This window comes from Dasypus novemcinctus, chromosome 15, assembly GCF_030445035.2.
Source record: "Dasypus novemcinctus isolate mDasNov1 chromosome 15, mDasNov1.1.hap2, whole genome shotgun sequence".
Classification (NCBI taxonomy): Eukaryota; Metazoa; Chordata; class Mammalia; order Cingulata; family Dasypodidae; genus Dasypus; species Dasypus novemcinctus.
In genome coordinates, this window is record NC_080687.1 from 90,952,692 (window position 1) to 90,970,983 (window position 18,292).

General features: G+C 39.5%; 1 long non-coding RNA gene and 1 other non-coding gene across 2 annotated transcripts in view; one reads left to right on the plus strand and one right to left on the minus strand.

Moving 5' to 3' along the window:
• The first annotated feature begins 1,414 nt into the window (after nucleotides 1-1,414).
• The window catches only part of LOC139436499 (uncharacterized), a 145,885-nt gene continuing 129,007 nt past the window's right edge, over nucleotides 1,415-18,292 (plus strand). The window contains exon 1 of the long non-coding RNA XR_011645760.1: nucleotides 1,415-1,579. This is a non-coding gene — a long non-coding RNA (uncharacterized lncRNA). The remainder of the gene's footprint in view (nucleotides 1,580-18,292) is intronic.
• On the minus strand, nucleotides 11,376-11,447 carry TRNAG-CCC (transfer RNA glycine (anticodon CCC)). The gene has a single exon. It is a non-coding gene; the product is annotated as a tRNA-Gly (tRNA).

Sequence of the window (18,292 nt, forward strand, 5' to 3'; positions counted from 1 at the left end):
CCCTCTCAACATGTTCACACACCATATGCTCGCAAAATAGATTATCCCTCCTAATCTCATTCCTCTCCATTTTTTAGTTTTTCATATCTCCTTAAACACACACATGCCCTTCCTAAATTTCCCTAAGCCATTTTCCAACTCCAATACTCTTAGTACCCTACCTCTTATTTTTTATTTCTTATTCCCTGACAATGGACTTTTCCCCTTTCCCATTTTGTTTCTTAAATATTATATGCTCACCACAATGAAATCAAGAGATAGGCCATTAAGTTCCTGCATAATAATACATGTATTCCTTTTGGTTTTGTACTTTGTCCTAGATAAATAGAGCAGGTTTTGGATATTCATATAATCTTGGGAAATCATATGATATACTTTTATTTAAATTAATTCTATCTAAAATGTAGAATGAATTCAACAAGCTTGCTATATGTAAGATTTATCGTCTATTAACAGAGGGAAAAACTCCCAAGAAATTAAATGATTAAGTATGATTACAACCATGAAAACCCACAAAATTATATACATATTTTAAGATTGAAAATAAAATAAAATATTAATAATAGTGGAGTTGTGAAAGCTTTTATTTCCCCTTTCTGCTTTTTTTGTATTTTTTCTACATTTTCTTTTATGAACTATACTTTTTAAAATGAAAAGATATATATATAACTGATCTTAAACCACCTTTTATCGTTCTCCTTCTTAGATTGAAAAAATTCCTATTTCTTTACTATTCCCTTCTGTTATCTAATTTTCCAGTAGGTGTTTAAAAATATTTTGACATTTCTTTGAATCTCCCCATGGCTCTGGCTACTGCTGTGTGTGATGAGAGGTTTGGCTCATACTTTTTAAAAATTAAATAAACTATTTTAGAATAGTTTTAAGATTTACAGAAAATTGCAAAGATAGTACAGAGAGTTCCCAAATACCACATGCAGAGTTTCTTCTCTTATTGACATATTACATTCTTTCAGTATATTTGCTATAATTAATCAACCAATATTGATACATTATTATTAACTAAAGCCCTTACTTTATTCATATTTCCTTAGTTTTTACCTAATGTCCTTTATATGGTCCAGGATCCATCCAGGATATCACATTGCATTTCATTGTCATGTGTCCTTAAGGCGCCTCTTGGCTCCGACTTTCCTTGTTTTTGACGACCTTAACAGTTTTGAGGAGTACTGGCGAGGCGTTGTGGTGGATTGAGTTGTGTACCCAGTGTGGACATGTTCTTGGGTTTGGTCCACATTCTGCTGGTCGTGGACCCATTGTAATTGAGATCTCTTCAAGATGTTAATCCAGTTAAGGTGTGGTCCCAAATGAATCAGGTTGGGCTTTAATCCAGATTACTGGAGCCCTTGGTAAACGGAGTAAAAGTCAGATGAATAGAGAAGGCGCAGGAAGCAGCCAGAACCTGGAATTCAACAGAACTCAGAAGAGAAAGGAGAAGACATCATCACCATGTATGCTGCCATGTACTGGAAAAACCAAGGAACCCCGAGGATCGCTAGCAAGCTAGAACATACTGACCCAGGGAGGGAGAATGCCTTCAAGCCTCTTAAACCGTAAGCCAGTAAGTGCCTGCTGTTAAACCAACTCAATGTTTGGTATTTCTTTTAGCAGATAGGAAACTAAGACAGGCACATTGTTTTCTACTGGAATTTGTCTGATGTTTTTCTCGTGATTCAACTGGGATTATATAGGTTTTGGGGAGAAAACCCACGGAAGTAAAGTGCCAATATCCTATTGAGGCTGCACACCTACCTACATGATTTAGCGCTGTTGATCAGCTGGCTGAGGTAGTATTTGCCAGGTTTCTCCACTGTCTTTTTTTCCTCCTTTATGCTTTGGAAGGAAGTCACTATGCACAGCCCTCCCTTAAAGAGTGGGGAGTTACCTACAGAAATCCTTGGAATTCTTTGCTCTCCCATGTTTATTTATTTATTTATTTATTTAAAAGTTTATATCAATATGAATTTATGGATATGTATTTTATATTTTGGACTATAATTCAATACTACTTTATCCTGTTGCTCAAATTATTGCAGTTTTGACCACAGGAAGCTCTTTCTTTCCTGTATCCTTCTGACATACCCCCATTACTCTTTGTGTGTGTACGTGTGTGTGTGTGTGTGTTGAGCACTCCCTTACTTTCTGGCACTAGAGGATGCTCCAGTTTCATCTTGTATATTCCCCATCCTGGTCCTATAATTGGCTCATGTGTTTTAACTCTTCATCATAAAGATCTATAATTAAAAAGTTCTGAGTACCTATTATATCCAAGACTTTGTATTAAGAACACATTTTTAAAAGTTTCTTTTCAGCCAGAACTTGCATTCTAGCTGAGAAAGTTAGGCAACATATATGAAAAAATCTAAACCCCATTTTATGCCTAGTACTAGACTAAGAAAAAGAAATCCATATAGTTCGCTCTGTCGTTCCCACCCATGAGTGTGCCACTGACTTGCTGAAGTGTGCTGTAGGAGGCTGTGTCAATTTGAAGGTTTTGTGGACCCTAGAAAATCCTGTTCTTAAAGCTACAAGTAAACATCTTGTAGGCAGGATCTTTTGATCAAATCACTTCAGTTAAAGGCCTTGGATTAGACTGTGTGACCCAGGGTTGGGTCTTCATACTCTTACTGGAGTCCTTTACAAACAGAGGAATAAAAATCTCCTGCTACAGAGACAGAGAGGAGCCGCCACAAGTTGCAATCCACAAACCCAGGAGAGAGAAAAGCCACAGAGCAGCCAGAAGCTGAAGCAATGAGGCCCAGAGGAGAGAGGAGAGACGAGTGGATACCACCATGAGCCTGATGCCCCACAGCAGCAGCTCGAGAACTCAGCTCCCGAGGGTGCCTTGATTCAGACACGTTGATGACCTCAGAACGGTAGATATTTTACCTAGTAAATTCCCATTGAAAAAGGCAACCCATTCCTGATATATCGCTCTGGCAGCATTTAGCAAACTAAAACAGAGGGGATCCTGGGCCTTGGCAAGCCAGGAGGAATGACACCTAAAAAGCCATTTTTAGGAGCATCTAGCTGGAGAGGAGAGATGATGACACGGTCAGAAGGGAACCGAGGTCAGGGCCCAGAAGTTTCCCCAGCTGTGAGTTCAAATTCAACTGCTGGAAGTTTGCAGGTTACCCCTGACAAGCCATCTTATCCTGTGGCCCTCCAAGGAGTTGTAAGCCCACTAGTAATTTTCCAGTAAAACCATGTTTTCTATGTATATATAAAAATCAAATAACACTAATTGAATTCACATAGCAAGTTTGAGTGCCTCATTTTTTTTTCAGGTGAGCAAACTGAAAACCCAACATAGAGTCAAGAAAGTTAGAGCTGGACATGCCTTGGATATCATCTAGTTTAAGTTTCTATATGTACCAATTCTGGTAGCTTTACTGGGGTCAAACCGCTGTCAGTGTAGAACTAGTGACCTCCATCACACACACCGTGCCCTCAGCCTGGAAGGCCGAGTTTTTCCTTCTTTGATTGGTAAACCCCAACTCTTCTTTCAAGACTCAGTTCAAACATCATCACTGATTCCCGTAGGCAATTCATTGTCATCACTTCTAGGCTTGAGTTAAATTTTGTTCAGGCTATTTAACATATTTTTAAAATAATTTACCTAGCTCTCTGTCTCCCCTGTTAGGTGGTGAGGTTGACAATGGTAAAGCGATGTCTTATACAGTTCTAGAACCTTACATCGTGTGTGATGAAAACAGAATGTTCAACAAATAGCATTTTTAATAAATGAGTAGGTGAAGGGATGGATGAATGAATGAATGAGCTGAGGCCCAAGTCCACATGGTCTTTACTATTCAGTCTATGGGTGGCATCTTGTCCCATGTTATTGAAGTCAGAAGCATAGCAGAATGCAACTCTTACATATTTTCATTTTCTCCTAATTTAATCATGTGTAAACTCCTGCCTTTAGCTTTCCCCATTTCCTTGATATACTTAAAGTCTGCTTTTCCCTTCCCTTACTGACTTTATTCATTTTGTATCTCCTACTGAATTTTAGCTTTTCTGACCTTAGTCCTAGATATTTTTGCTTTTTCGGTATTTCCTAATCTACCCTACTTCCTTTTTTTGTTGTTTTACAACACCCCCATTTGCCTGTAAGGTCCACACACACCTTTTGAAGTAACAAAATTGAAACTCCTATTAGAGTTAACTATAAAATAATGAGATAGGCGTAGTATACTCTCAAGAGCTGTGAACAAAGAAAACACTGAAAATAAAGAAAAATCTAAAATGTAGCAAGGATATATAGTAGTGCCTAGTGCACAATAGGTCTTTTGGAATGAAGGAATTTTATATAATGGCCTACTAATAAGGAAGACTACATCTTCTTTGTTATACGCCTTGCACTGGGCACTTTCTACTACCAGGGCATAACCTGTTAGGCCACTGTTCTTTTGTGGGCGATTTCCTCTGGCTTCTCCTTCAGTCACGTTGGCTCATTGCCTGGTGCTCTGCGGTGATGCGAGAAGCAGGGTTCTGATGTGTCAACTCTCTTTTCTCCAGAGGGCCCTAGCTCAGGTGTCTGTGCAAAGTGAGCGAAACACAAGTCCAAATGGCTGACGTCCACTGCAGCCTTATGTTTACATATAGGAGTTCTAGAAGCTTTGGAAGCAATGTGTTCTGTAAAGTAAATAAGTATTCCTTTTATAAGTTCTTTCCTCTGTTTGTTGAGGAAACAACCTACTAATGTCACTGATAGAGCAAAAGTGAAGTTCAACCAACCAGATGTGATGGTTAATCATAAATTCCAAATTAGCAAAGTCCAAATTAATGGATTTTGTTATCTACATCTGTACATGTATTGATACAGAGGTATATGTATGTGATTTAAGAATCACAAAACTTTAGAACTGGAAGGAAATCTAAAAAAGAATTCTGTCTAAACCCTACATTTTGCAGATGAAGATATATGTGACTGGTAAATGCTTCCTTTTCTTGTACCCAAGAGGCTAGTTCTATATTTAAACACAATCCATAAATAGCCTCCTTTGCAGATATAATTTGCTGTGAGTCCATGGCGCTGCTGAGCACATTGCATGTTATGTAATGTGCTTACTTCTATTGTCTGTGTCTTACCTCATGCAAGTCTACAGGCATTTTGAAGAGGGAGAGTACGTTTTATTTTTGCATGCCCCGCAGTCCCTGCCCAAGTCCTGTCCCCCTGTCTGACACTGGATTAAGCAAGATCCTCCACTGAAATCAAGGGTGTTGAGTCGCCTGTGGGCTTTGCAAATCTTCTTTGACAACAGGACATCTGCTGGCTCCCCTGGATAATCTTATTTGGTCTTTGGAGTGCTACTGTCTCCATTCTCCACCCCACAGTTATGCACCAGGCCCTGGCCAAACCCTCCCACCTGCTTTGCTTCCCAATTTCAAGGACTGCTTCAAACTGAACTTCCAACTGCAATTCCCCAGTTTGACCAATTAGAATTGCTGCCACTTCCCTCTTCACCACTCCATCATGCTTTCCCCTCAGCTCAAACCTTCATCCTGGCAGGCTGCGTGGTAAATGACTCAGGCAGCCACTGCCATCCTGCTCTGAGAGCTAAGGCTAGTGCTTGCCTGGCACTGTGCTACATAAGATAAAATGGGTGTCGATTCATTTGGAAGAGTTATTTGGACAGTAATTAGGCACTTGACAATTATATATATATATATGCCAGACACTGCTCAGAGTGCTGGAGATACAGCAGGGAACAAAACCAAGTCCATACTCTCATGGAGTTTACTAGAAAGTCAGAGAGAGTCACAGTAAACAAAAGAATAGCTATGTAATATAAAGTCACTGCTAAGCAGTAAGTGCTGTAAAGAAAAACAAAGCAGGGAAGAGGGGCTAGTGAATGACAGACGGAGTGCTGTTTTAGGTAGGATGGTCAAGAAAAGACTCACTGACGAGGTGACATTTTGGCATAGACCAGAAAAAAAATGGGCAAATGAGAAATGCTTATTTCTAGGGGAGGAATATTCAGAGAGGGAACCAGATGCAAATCCCCTGGGGTGGGATTGTGCGTGGAGGGTGTTTTAATTGCCTGGCTGCTAAAACAAATACAGTGCAGTGGTCTGGTTTAAACAACAGGAATTTATTGGCTCATGGTTTTGAGGCTAGGAGAAGTCAAAAATTAAGGCGTCATCAAGGCAGTGCTTTCTCCCTGAAAACTGTGGAGTTCTGGGGCTGGCTGCCAGGGATCCTCAGTCCCCGGCTCCTCTGTCACATCGCAGTCACATGGCAGCCTGTCCTGAAGTTTCCTTTCTCTTCTCAGTTCCTCTGATTCCCAGCTTCTGGCTGCCGCCTGTGTGACTTTCTCTCTGTGTGTTGGAATTTCATTCTGCTTATAAACAACTCCGGTAATAGGATTGATTATGACCTAGCCTGATTGGGCCAGACCACACCTTCACTGCAGGAACCTCATCAAAAGGTCCTATGTAAGGCGGGGGCACACCCACAGGGACAGAGTAAGGTGAAGTACATGTTTTCCTGGGCGCATTGTTCCAAGCCACCACAGAGGGTTTGAAGAACATCAAGGAGGACGGGAGGCTGCAGAGAGTGGCAGGAGATGAGAGGAGAGCAGAGACGCAGCCAGGCATTGGTGCAGAACCTGCAGAGCGCAGGAGAGATCAGGGCTTATATTCCAGGAGAAAGGGAAGGCCCTGGACAGTTTTGAACAGGGGAACGCCATGAGTTGACATATTTAACAAGAATGTTTCTGGCTGATGCCTAGAGAATTGACTGGAGGGAAGCAAGATATGAGTAGGAAAATCACCGTGGAAGTTTCTGGAAGAGTCCATGTGAGAAGTGATGGTGGCTGAAATGGGCTGCTAGGGGTCAGATTCTGTCAGGGTGTGGGAGAAAGAAATAAAAATGACTCCCAGGTTTCTGGCCAGAGTATCCAAGTGAAAGGAGATGCCATTTACTGAGAACAGAAAGGAGTTGGGACTGGGAAGGGAGATAGCTTGGGAGAAACAAATCAAGTGTTTAGGTTTGGATGAAAGTTTGAGGTGACTAGTTGGCCTTTTAGTGGACCTTTTAGGTGTGTGAATCCAGAATTGAGGTTAGCACTGGAGATAGAGACATTTTGGAGTTGCCTGCACGTCGGTGATCTTTAAAGCCATTGGATGAGTGAGGTCCTCTAGAGAACAGATGTAATTAGTGAAGAAATGGCTGAAGACTAATCCTTGGGGCATTCCAACATTTAGAGGTAGGGAAATTGAGGAGGATTCCAGACAAGGTCAAGGAGGAGTGGTCAGTTGAAGTAGGAGGAAAAGTAAGAGAGTAATAGTCTAGAAGCCAGACTGAGAAAGTATTTTAAAAGGGAGGGTCAATCAACTAAGACCAAGAGTTTACCACTGGATTTGGCCATGTGGAAGTTGATGGTGATCAGTGCAAGTTTCACTGGATTAGAGGAGATGAATTCTGATGGGAGTGGGCTGGAGAGAGAAAGGGAGAGAAGAAAGTGGAGGGAGGGAGTGTGCAAAGTGCCTTTGAGGTCCCTTGCTCCAGAGGAAGCAGAAAACTGGCAGTCTTGGAGAAGATAGTGGTAACAGGTGAGGCTTTTAGTTTTCCAAGATGGGAGAAATAACAGCATGTGTGTGCATGGAAAAGAAAGATCCAGGAGAAAGGGAAAATTGATGATGCAATGGAGAGGTTACTGAATAGGCAAGAGGAGTGGGATTCCGTGTACACATAGACCAAATTTCCTCCTGTAACATGTAACTTACAGCTAAATATTTAGTGAGAACATTTCAAAAGAAGGCAAAAAGATAGCAAATGGTGAGTTAAGATTTTGGCAAGTGTGCATTTCACTTATGGTCTGCCTCACTTTCCTATCCTTAAGGTAAGTTCCTGGTCATGATATAAATGGAGTTACACTGATAATAAGAATGTCCTGGAGAATTTTTGATAGTGTCAAAAAAGTAAAGATGAGTCAATGATATCCTAATGAATTACTTACAATTACTACTCCCAGAACAACTTGAAATGTATACTCCTTAGGGCATGGTAAATAATCAATCACATTATTGTAATTAGAGCCTATAAGTAAAACAACAGCTGCTTTCTCTCTCTCTGATGGGTATAGACCAAAATGGGATAAGTATGACCTTATCAACAAAAAATACCACCTTTCTGTTAGGGTGTTTCTCTTTATAGTACCTCAGTTCTAACTTCCCAGGCATAAATAGAGGTAGGAACTGACCTAAAGTCCAAACGACTTTTTACCAAAAAATATATATTCTGTGGGATGAAAAATTTAGATAAGATAAATGAAAAACATGATTTTCAGAACATCAGAGCTGTGGACAGAGAGAGGGAGCACCTTCAGGCAGTATAAAACTTTAAGACAGTTGTGATAGATTCCTTGTTACTATAAAGTTGGAGATTTTTACATCTAGAAGAAGTCAGTGACCATCTGTCCCAACCACCTTATCGTACAGATGAACAAACTCAGTACCCACATGGTTAAAGAACATATATATAGATGCAAAGGCCATTAGTGGGTATGTTGGGTAGGTTTTTAAATTTAACTTAAAGATAAAATAATATTTACCGTAATAATGATATCATCTATTGAGTGCTTTCATATGCTAAGCACGTGCTGACCACTTTACAGTCTTATAAGTTAATTTAAAATTTACAGCAACTATATGAGGTGGAAAGTAGGAGTTCTCCTAACCAGCTGCCACTTAATTGACTTACCATGTTAACCAATGATCTCCTTCTTAGTAAAACACATCGACTGATGCCACGTTGCCTGCTTGAGACAAAAAAGTTTCTTTTAAGCGTTTCTGTCGACTTATTTAATCTGCAATAGGCCCAGTGTACATTGGTATCAGTATCTCCTGGAACCTGTTTAAAATGCAAATTCTCAGACCCCACCCAGACCTGGAAACTCTGGGTTTGGGTTCTAATTATCGGTGTTTTAACAGATTCTGATACCACCAAAGTCTGAGGACCACTGCTATAGAATAAAGACTATCAAAACCAAGTAGAAGCTTCTGGACCGCCTCCATCATACTACCAAAACAGTAAACCAAAAACAATATTGATCCCAGAGATCATAGACAGTATCAAACACATTCAGGAGCTGTGTTGAGTTTTTTCCAAACTTATCAGTTCAACTTAATTCACCAGTTTGGTGAATGATACTGAATTATCGTAAACTCAATGGATAGTTATGCCAGTTGAAGCTGCTGTTTCAGACATGGCCTTTTTTACTGAAGGAGGTCAACACAGGTCCTGGCACCGAATATGAAATTGTTAAATTGGCCATTTTCCCACACTATTCCAAAAACAATCTCGCTAAGTCTTAGGTCAACTTTCTAACTCAGTGCCAAAATTAGACTTACAAGGACCTTAAATTTTTTAATATCCTGTAGGATACCACGTTAATACATTATATTAATAACATCATTTTGGTAAGTCTTGGAGAACAAGAAGTAACAGATATCCCAGATGCCTTTTAAGAGTCCTGAACACCAGTAGCTGGGGAGATAAAATTCATGAAAATTTCAGTGCCTACAATCTCAGTGATCTGGATCATATTGGGGTATCCTTTCCAAAGGTAAAGATTATGCACCTTTGTGCCCCCACCATTAAAAAAGAGGCACAATGTCGAGAGGGCACATTTGAGCTTTTGAGGCAACATGTATGGCATTTGGTGGTTCTGCGCTGACTCATTTACTCAGTGACAAAAAGATTTACAGCTTTTAATGCAGCCCAGAGTGAAAAGCAACTCCCTGGTTGGTCAGTTTTCTGTATAAAATGCTCTGCAATTTCAGCTCTTATAAGACAGTGGGTCAGAGGATTCTTTCTTCTTCTTCTTCTTCTTCCTTTTTAAAGAAGCTTTAGACTGCATAAATATTACATTGAAAATATAGGGGATTCCCACATACCCCACTCCTCCCCGCCATGCTTCTCCTCATTAGCAACGTCTGTCATTAGTGTGGTACATTTGTTGCGATTGATGAACACATATTGAAGCGTTGCTACTAACCATGGTTTAAAGTTTATATTATGGTTTATACACTGTACTGCACAATTTTATAGGTTTTGACAAAACGTGTAATGGCATGTATCCACTACTGCAACATCATGCAGGTCAATTCCATTGTCCCCCAAAATGCCCCATGTGACAACTTTTCTTCTGTCTCCCTCCGCTCAGAACCTTTGATGACCACTGTCTTTCTATCAGTGTTATGCCTCTGTGCCAGGTAAGAATTCTGAAGGGACCCTGTGGCAAACCCAGATAAGAGATTCCCAGGGTGGGCCCTGAGGACTGAGAACAAAACTATGGTCTCACTGAAAGTCACTAGTCTTTATGGCTTGCTCCTGCGTCCTGGTGGAAGTGAATGCCTGATTACAGATCTGCAAGTAGCTTGTGACCCGAGCCTTCCAATAAGAATTGCCTGTTTCCTAATAAATCTCATCATAGAGTTGGACATGCCATTGCCAAGTAAAGATGGCGTATCAGTCATGGGGCCTGAGCACAGCCTAGTGGCAGTGGTGCGACATGAGCAGGTAGCTGGCATCACGCTACCACGGTCAGAAGAAGGCCGCATTCTTCCCTCAACCTGCGCCTGTGGCTCCTTGGGAGCTCGCCATGTCTTGTGGTCTGAGGAGGAAAAACAGTTGGTCCTGGTTTAGAGATGGTACAGCCCAATATGCTGGCACCAGGCATTTGGGAAATGAAAAGACAGTAGAAAAGGGAAATCTTCCACTAGAGAAAATTCAACTACATCTCATGGTATATTTTGCCTGGAAAAAAATTGCCCTTGTTTTGGGAAATTGCTTTTGAATTCTCAATTTTAATCTTATACGGTTGAAAGAGCAGGCACAAATAATTTACAATAGTAGGCAATTTACATTAGCAGGTAATCCACTTAGAATTCAATTGAAAAATGGACTCGATAACTTAAAAGTGCAGTCTACTTTGAGAACTAAAAACGTAGCAAAGGATGCACATTCTACAAGCAAATGTTATCTGTACTCGTACGTGATAGCATAATAACTCTCCAGAAAAACACCAAAAACTCAGTGGCATAGAGTAATGAGTATTTCTTGCTTACACATCTAAACGCCAATTGAGGTTTGACAGACGTAGCCTGGTTTGGGAGGGCTCGGCACCAAGTGTCTCACATCTTCCTTTGACTAGTGGCTTTTATGGTGAAAGGCAGGAGTTCAAGAGAGAAAACCCAACTGTGCAAGCACAACTCAAGCAAGTCACATGGTCAAAACTTAATTCAACATATAGAACTATACTTTTCTCATTGTGGGGAGGCTGCGGGGACAAGGCTGAATATTTGCTAAACAATGAATGTTCCACACCATCTGAATTTTTTTTTTAAGGAGGTACTGGGGATCAAACCCAGGACCTCATACATGGGAAGCAGGTGCTCAACCACTGAGCTACATCCCCAGTGAGAACTGGTTTTTTCATTTCTTTGTTTTTAGGAGGTACTGGGGATCGAACCTAGGACCTTGTATATGGGAAGTAGGTGCTCAACCACTTAAACTACATCTGCTCCCCACCATCTGAAATTAAAACTGGTATTTTCTCTTTACATATATATTATTTATTCAATAGGTTGTTATCAAAGAGTAGCAGTAGAGAAAATTGTTGCTTCAATATAATTTACCAGACATTCACTGAGTGTCTCTTATTAGTTGGGCACTGTATTAGGTGTTCAAGATACAGAGATGAATAAACTACAGTCGCTGTCCTCAAGAAGTTCAGGGAAGGAACAGTAAACACATTAAAATTTAGTGTGATCGATGCAATAAAAACATTTCCAGCTCTCTAAGGTGGGCATTATTCTCATTTTGCAGACAACAAACTCAGGTTCAGAAGTATTAAGTTATTTAACCATATTATACAACCTCACTTGATGCCAGGATCCTTGTATCCTCGAGGCAGCAAAAGGCAACATCTTAGTAAACTGAGCTCATGGTAGCTCAGTGTAGAATAGATTCCATGTTCATAGGTATAGATGTGGAAAGGATTGCATCTGCTTTCCCCTGCTTCATAATGCTGCCCATTTTACTAGCTGACTTACACTGTCCATCAAACTACCTATCATAGCATCAAGTAGTAAGTCAGGTTTGCCTGCCTATCATGAGTGAATAGAGACCTGAGATGCTGGAGGATAGTTTGGCTAATTTTAAAAATATCTGAGTCACAGGCCATAGAATTTTAGTGGATAGAATTTTTGTTAATATAAACTATTTTGATGACAAAGGAATAAATTGAATGGACCATTGGATCCTCCATTCCTGAGAACTAAAAGGATTGTGGGCAGTAATCAGGTATCCCAAGAGTTGGAGTGTATGTATAATTATGACTATCAGCTCTGTTAACCGCTGCGAAGCTACTATAGTAATGTTCTCTATATCAATATTTTATTAGTGTGTGTCATACAGTTGCAATATTAAATGGCTCTTCCTATTTCTTAGAATGTGTATGAGCTAATGTTTGAAGAACATTCACCATAATCCTGTTAAGGCAAATTATGGGTACCATATTATTGTGCCTGTGTTAAGAAAGAGAAACTAGAGAAAGAAACAAAAAAACATGCACTTCCCTTGGGTAAAGTAACAAGTCACTGGAAGAGTCCAAGCCTGAGCACCGAACTTTTGGTTCTTGAACTAAAATTCCTGGGCAAGGTTAAGGGCACAGAAACAACTCCCAGTCACTAAGGCTTAGTTATGTGGGGGCCGTCAGGGAGAACTTTAATAAGCACATTTAATGCTGGGGTTATAACCAGGATGATTATGAATACTAGAAAGAGTCAGGAAGTTTGGTTGACCACAATTTTCTGTGCCATCATTTTTCACTGGAAGACGTTGTGTTTTGTCCATTTCTTACGGTGCTTTTCATGTTGGTTGTTTAGGGTCTGGATTTTGGTTCACTTCAGTTACAGTTCGAGTAATAGTGTATGTCAGTATGTGGTCTCTGAAATTTTCCCTCTCCTTTCCCAGTTCCCAAGTTTGTCAGCACTGGGAGAACCCCCTCCATGAGCTCTTGGCTTTGAAGTGCTGCGTCAGTCTTGAGAGTTTCTCGCATAAACAGCAACCCACTCGAAGTCGCTTATGTTGCTTCCCCTCCTTGACTGAGCATTGGAGCTGAGTTGGTCGAGTGTGTCAGATAGCACCCCCTGGACAGAAAAACAGGAACACAGAATCCGTTAGAAAACCCTCTGTTTGAATCTGGCAAACCATGGCAAGAAAAAGAAATCACGCTCAACTTCGGGTTTAGATTGTCCGAGAACAGTTTTCTTACTTCTAATAGACAATATCCCTAAGAGATCTTTGGGAGCTGTTTTCACTTGTGGGCTTTGGATATAGAAACAGTGTCTCTTGGCTGTTTCTGTCTTCTGAGAGCTTTTGTTTGCACAAAAGAGGGTGAGGTGATGGCATGAGGATTTTAGATTGATTTGTCTCTGAACGTATGTGAGCAGGCCACCAGCATAAGGAACTAGATTTATTAGGAATTGGTCGATTGTATTTGTTTTTTTTTTTTTTTTTGGTCTGATTTTTAAAGGAATAAATGGATGCAAAACTTATTGGCATTTTTCCTTTGGATCAGGAGGTAAACATTTTCTCTTCATGGGATAAATTATGGGGAAAGCTAAGTTAAAGAGAACAATTTGAAATGGGAATGCTCAGCCTATTTCCATGCCAATAATGGATTTTACTTCACTGCTATGTTTGTAAAAAACTCCCTCAGCCAGCCCAGAAGGGTTAGAATTATATCAATTCCAGCATTTCCATGACACTCAATTTTATATTTCTCTATTTGAATTTCACATAGTTGCTTCTACCTAGAAGGCAATTTGGCTCTTTATTTTTAAAATGTTGAAATGGCAAAGTTTTCCAAGATCATTTCCTCCCCTCCCTCCTGCCCCTTTCTTTTGGTAAAACTAAACTTCCTCAACAGTCAATTGCCAGATGAGCTATTTGAATTAAATGGTTATTACCTTCATCATTTCCATGGTTTTCAAGGTTGTGGTTTTTTAAAATTGTAAGTCCTACAAAATAACTTCATTTTGGAAATTAGATCTTTTCTTTTATAGAAATCCTGCCATTTTTCTCTCCCACAGAAATTATATTATTTGTGTACACTTTGTATTTTAAGGCAGATTGTTCAATTACTTTCAGGCTGTTGATTTAATCATTATATCCTCTACATCTGGCTCAGCTAAACTTATTATTATGACATTTTTTAGTCTTTTTTACCTTATTTTGGAGAATTGGGTTGATATGCTAGTGCCTTTCTTTACTGTGAAAGAGCCTTAAGGTTTTTATGGGGAAGATTCTAATTTATTTATTAAGACTCTAGATCTAATTTAATTGTTTTATGGTGGTTGGATTTTTTTCCTTTCTTTTGATAGACATTTATTTTGCATCTATCCATTTCTGCACTTTTTTCTTTTCATAAGTCAGATGATATTGCTTTTTTATCTTAAGGAAAAGTCAAACATTGTTCACTTGTGATTCAGGCTTCTTTTGTCCTGAAATAGGAAAGCCCAAAATGACTATTAGCTGAGGTACAAACAAATGAAAACTGAAACTTGAAATAGATGAGCTGATTTTTCCAAGTGCCCATCCAGCCAGAACCCAACTGTGTTCCTTCTGATTATTGATATAGATTTATTTATTGGCTCTGTTGTTTCTCTCCATTGACCAGGTTTATTTTACTCTGAGGGAGAACAGTGACTGAAAAACAAAAGAAAACTCCTTTGAATATTCGAGGACAGATTTGGCCCTTGGAGCTCTAGCTCCTTCCTCAAAGTTGTTGACAGGCCATTGGCACTTTGAAGGACAGACATTAGAATTGTTTACCACTCTTCCATTAATCAATTAATCAACATATTTTACTTTCTACAATGCCAGATACTGTGGGTACACAGAGATAAGAACAAATAAGAGCATCTACTTATTGAGCATGCCCTTTTCTAGGAACATTTCATGTCCTCTTTCTAATCCTCACAACCATCTTTCGTGAGAAGTATTGTTATCCCCTTTTACAGACGGGTAAGCTGAAACTCAGAGAGATGAAGTGACTTGCCTGAAGTGATACAAGAAAACGGCTAAACTGGGATTTTAACTCACGTGTGTCTGATGCCAAACCCATGCTCTTTCAAGGAAACCCCATATGCTGCTCATTAACTTCTCCTTCTATGAATAGGACTTGGTCGTGGCACTTAAAGAGGTTTACAATGTACATGAAAGAGTACCTATTGTATGATTCTATTTACATGAATAGGCGTGTACAAAATAGGCATATCTGTAGAGACAGAAAATAGATTGGTGGTTGCCAGGGATGGGGGTTCTGGGCAAGGGTGGGAGTGATTGGCAGGTTGTTTATTTTTAGGGTGATGAAAATGTTCTGAAATTGATTGTAGTGACATTTTCACAACTCTGAGAATAAACTAAAAACCATTAAATTGCCCACTTTATGTGGATGAATTATATGGTATGTGAATTGTATCTCAATAAAGGTGTTATTTAAAAACAAAAGAAGGTCAGCAGTGTAGTAAGGAAGATGGCTGCATAAACAACTGGGCCACAGGAAAACAGATATGAGTGACACCCTTTGGGAACTTAAGGGAAAGTCCAGGGAACTGAAGGATATCTTTATGAAGTAGATGGCATTGGAGCTGAATTTCAGAGCAAAATTAGAATGTTGATGAGCAGAGAAGAGAAGAGGCTGCGAAGATAGCATGAGCAAACACTAATGTATATGGAAGGACTGAGCCCTAGGAGAATGCAAGTACTTCAGTTGGAGATAGAGTGAGAGACTGGTGGGGATACAGAAGGCAATGAGACTGGAAAGGAGTCCCATTTTATGGAACACCTTGAATGCTTAGCTAAGGAGTTAGACTTAATTCTGTATACACTGAAGACTTTTTTCAGGATGGGAGAATATATTTTGCAATTGGATCTGAATTAATATATTTCTGCATTATAATGGAGACTCTTTTTCATGGATGGGAGAGTATATTTTACAACTAGATCTGAGTTTGCCTCTTTCTGTATTAGAGATCTTAGTTTAAGCAAACTGACACCATCCATTACAATGAATGAATGTTGAAAACTTGAATTTTCCTAATTTTGTTTTAATGTGCTTATAGTGTATAATTATACATTTCTTTTGATTTCACAGTGGTGTGTTTAACCATTAATCGTTTTTACCTAGTTTTTTTTTTCTTAAAACAAAAGAAATATATTGAATTATTTTTTAAAATTTCTCTTTAAAGGGAATTCGTAAGTTATTTAAATGTGAGGCAAAGTAAAGGACATTGACTATTAATCAATGTCTCTTCTAAACTTGACCTGGGGAGTTTTCGTCTCTACCAGGGGATAATCTGGGTGTCCCATTCTGAAGGGCAGAAAATCTCGGCACCACATGTACATTAGAGTTTTTATACAGCAATGAAATAAGAGTTTCATATTTTGTTAGTGCAAAGGTAAGAGCAGGCAAGGCTGACGTCTTAAGAAATGAAAATGTGAAGAGTTGAACCTGTCACCGGACAGGATCCTGGTGTAGTAGCGAAGCTTTGCTCTGGTTGTTATTTTGATTTCAAACTGCCCTTAGGGTAGTACTGCTCCTGTCACTGCCAAGTACTGTGTAAGGAATAATGTCACAATAGCCAACAACTGTTTCATCATGTCCGCTCCCTGGATTTAACATTTCAACAGAGCCTTTGGACGGAAACAGACCGGAAGTAGTGGCTGACTATTCGTTTGACCCTTCTGTTCCAAAATTGAAGAGTGTCGTTTTATTTTAACTAACAGGCATCGAGCAGCAGTGATGTTTTTCCTTTCCTTTGTTTCAGAAAGACTACCATGGGCATACCCTTTGATACAAGTTTAGTATCCATTTTCTGTTGAAAAAGATGTGGGAACTTTGAAAGTGGGAAAAAAAACACACATTTTTTCATCTCTTTCTAAATTTCAACTCTACGAGCTGTGTTATGTATGATGACTTTCAAAATGGTGCAAGAAGTAGAGTTAGTGTATTTTCTCAGATGTCATCTTGTTAGAAAAATTCGAGGAAACTATAGATTTTTAATTCTTTAAAACCTAAAATTATAACCTTTTAAAAATGTCAAATGTTTATAAGTGTTCCCTATGATCAACGTTTAGGTTAAAGGGTCATCACAAATTCAATAAAGAAAGAAATAGAAGGAAAGTGAGGGAGAGGTCTTTTATAATTACTTCAGTTTTTATTTTAAAAAAATGATCAGTGCTCTTTCCCATTGTTGCTCTCTTGTGTTTTTGGTACGTCTGACTTCCTTTTTCTTATTCTTTTCCTCCTATTTTGTCTTTCTCCCTTTAATTCTTCTTCTTTATATACTACTTCCTCTTATTGCCTTCTCCTCCTTTCCTCGTCTTTTTCCCCTTAATCAACCAAATTCTGAAATAATGGGTAATTTATATAAATAATTTTGCGTATTGAGTAAAATTTAATATTATCTGCTACTCACCTAAAATGTGATGAGCTGAACTTTTTATACTTTTTTTCTTTCTAAGAAACAAAGCAATTAAGTTTCTTTTCTTTTGTGCGTAGCCATTTGTGAAGATGTTAGAATTGGGAATGAGGGGTGATGAAATCTGGCGTGGACGGGAATAACATCGGTCTCTACTCGCTGCAGTCTTGTTTATCTAAGAGTATTCTTTGAGGTTACCAATACCTATACCAGGGAAGCAGATGTAGCTCAAGCGCGTGAGCTCCCGTCAACCATATAGGGGGACCCGAGTTTGGTTCCTGAGGCTTCCTGATGAAGGCGAGCTGGCCCATGCTGTGGAGAGCTGGCCTGTGTCACGAGCTGACACAAGAAGATGACACAACAGAAAAAGAGACACAGAGGAAAGACAATGATAGACACAACAAACCAGGGAGCTGAGGTGCTTCAAGCGATTGAATGCCTCTCTCCTGTGTCAGAGGTCCCAGGATCTGTTCCTGGTGCCTCTTAAAGAGGAGACAAGCAGACACAGAAAAGCGTGCAGTGAATGCACACAGAGAGCAGACAGCAAACACAGGTGGCAGGGGGAGGGGGTGAATAAAATAAAATACATCTTAAAAAAACAACAACAACTATACAAGGGGCTCACCTTTTCTTTGCCCTGTCCTTGTCCCCTCTTGTGGTCTTGGCATGTAATGCTGGTCTATAGTTGAGACTATAAGAATATAGTGTGTATCCTGCTTGCATATGTAAACTGCCTTGGTATTTCCCACTCCAGATCTAAAAGCAAAATCAG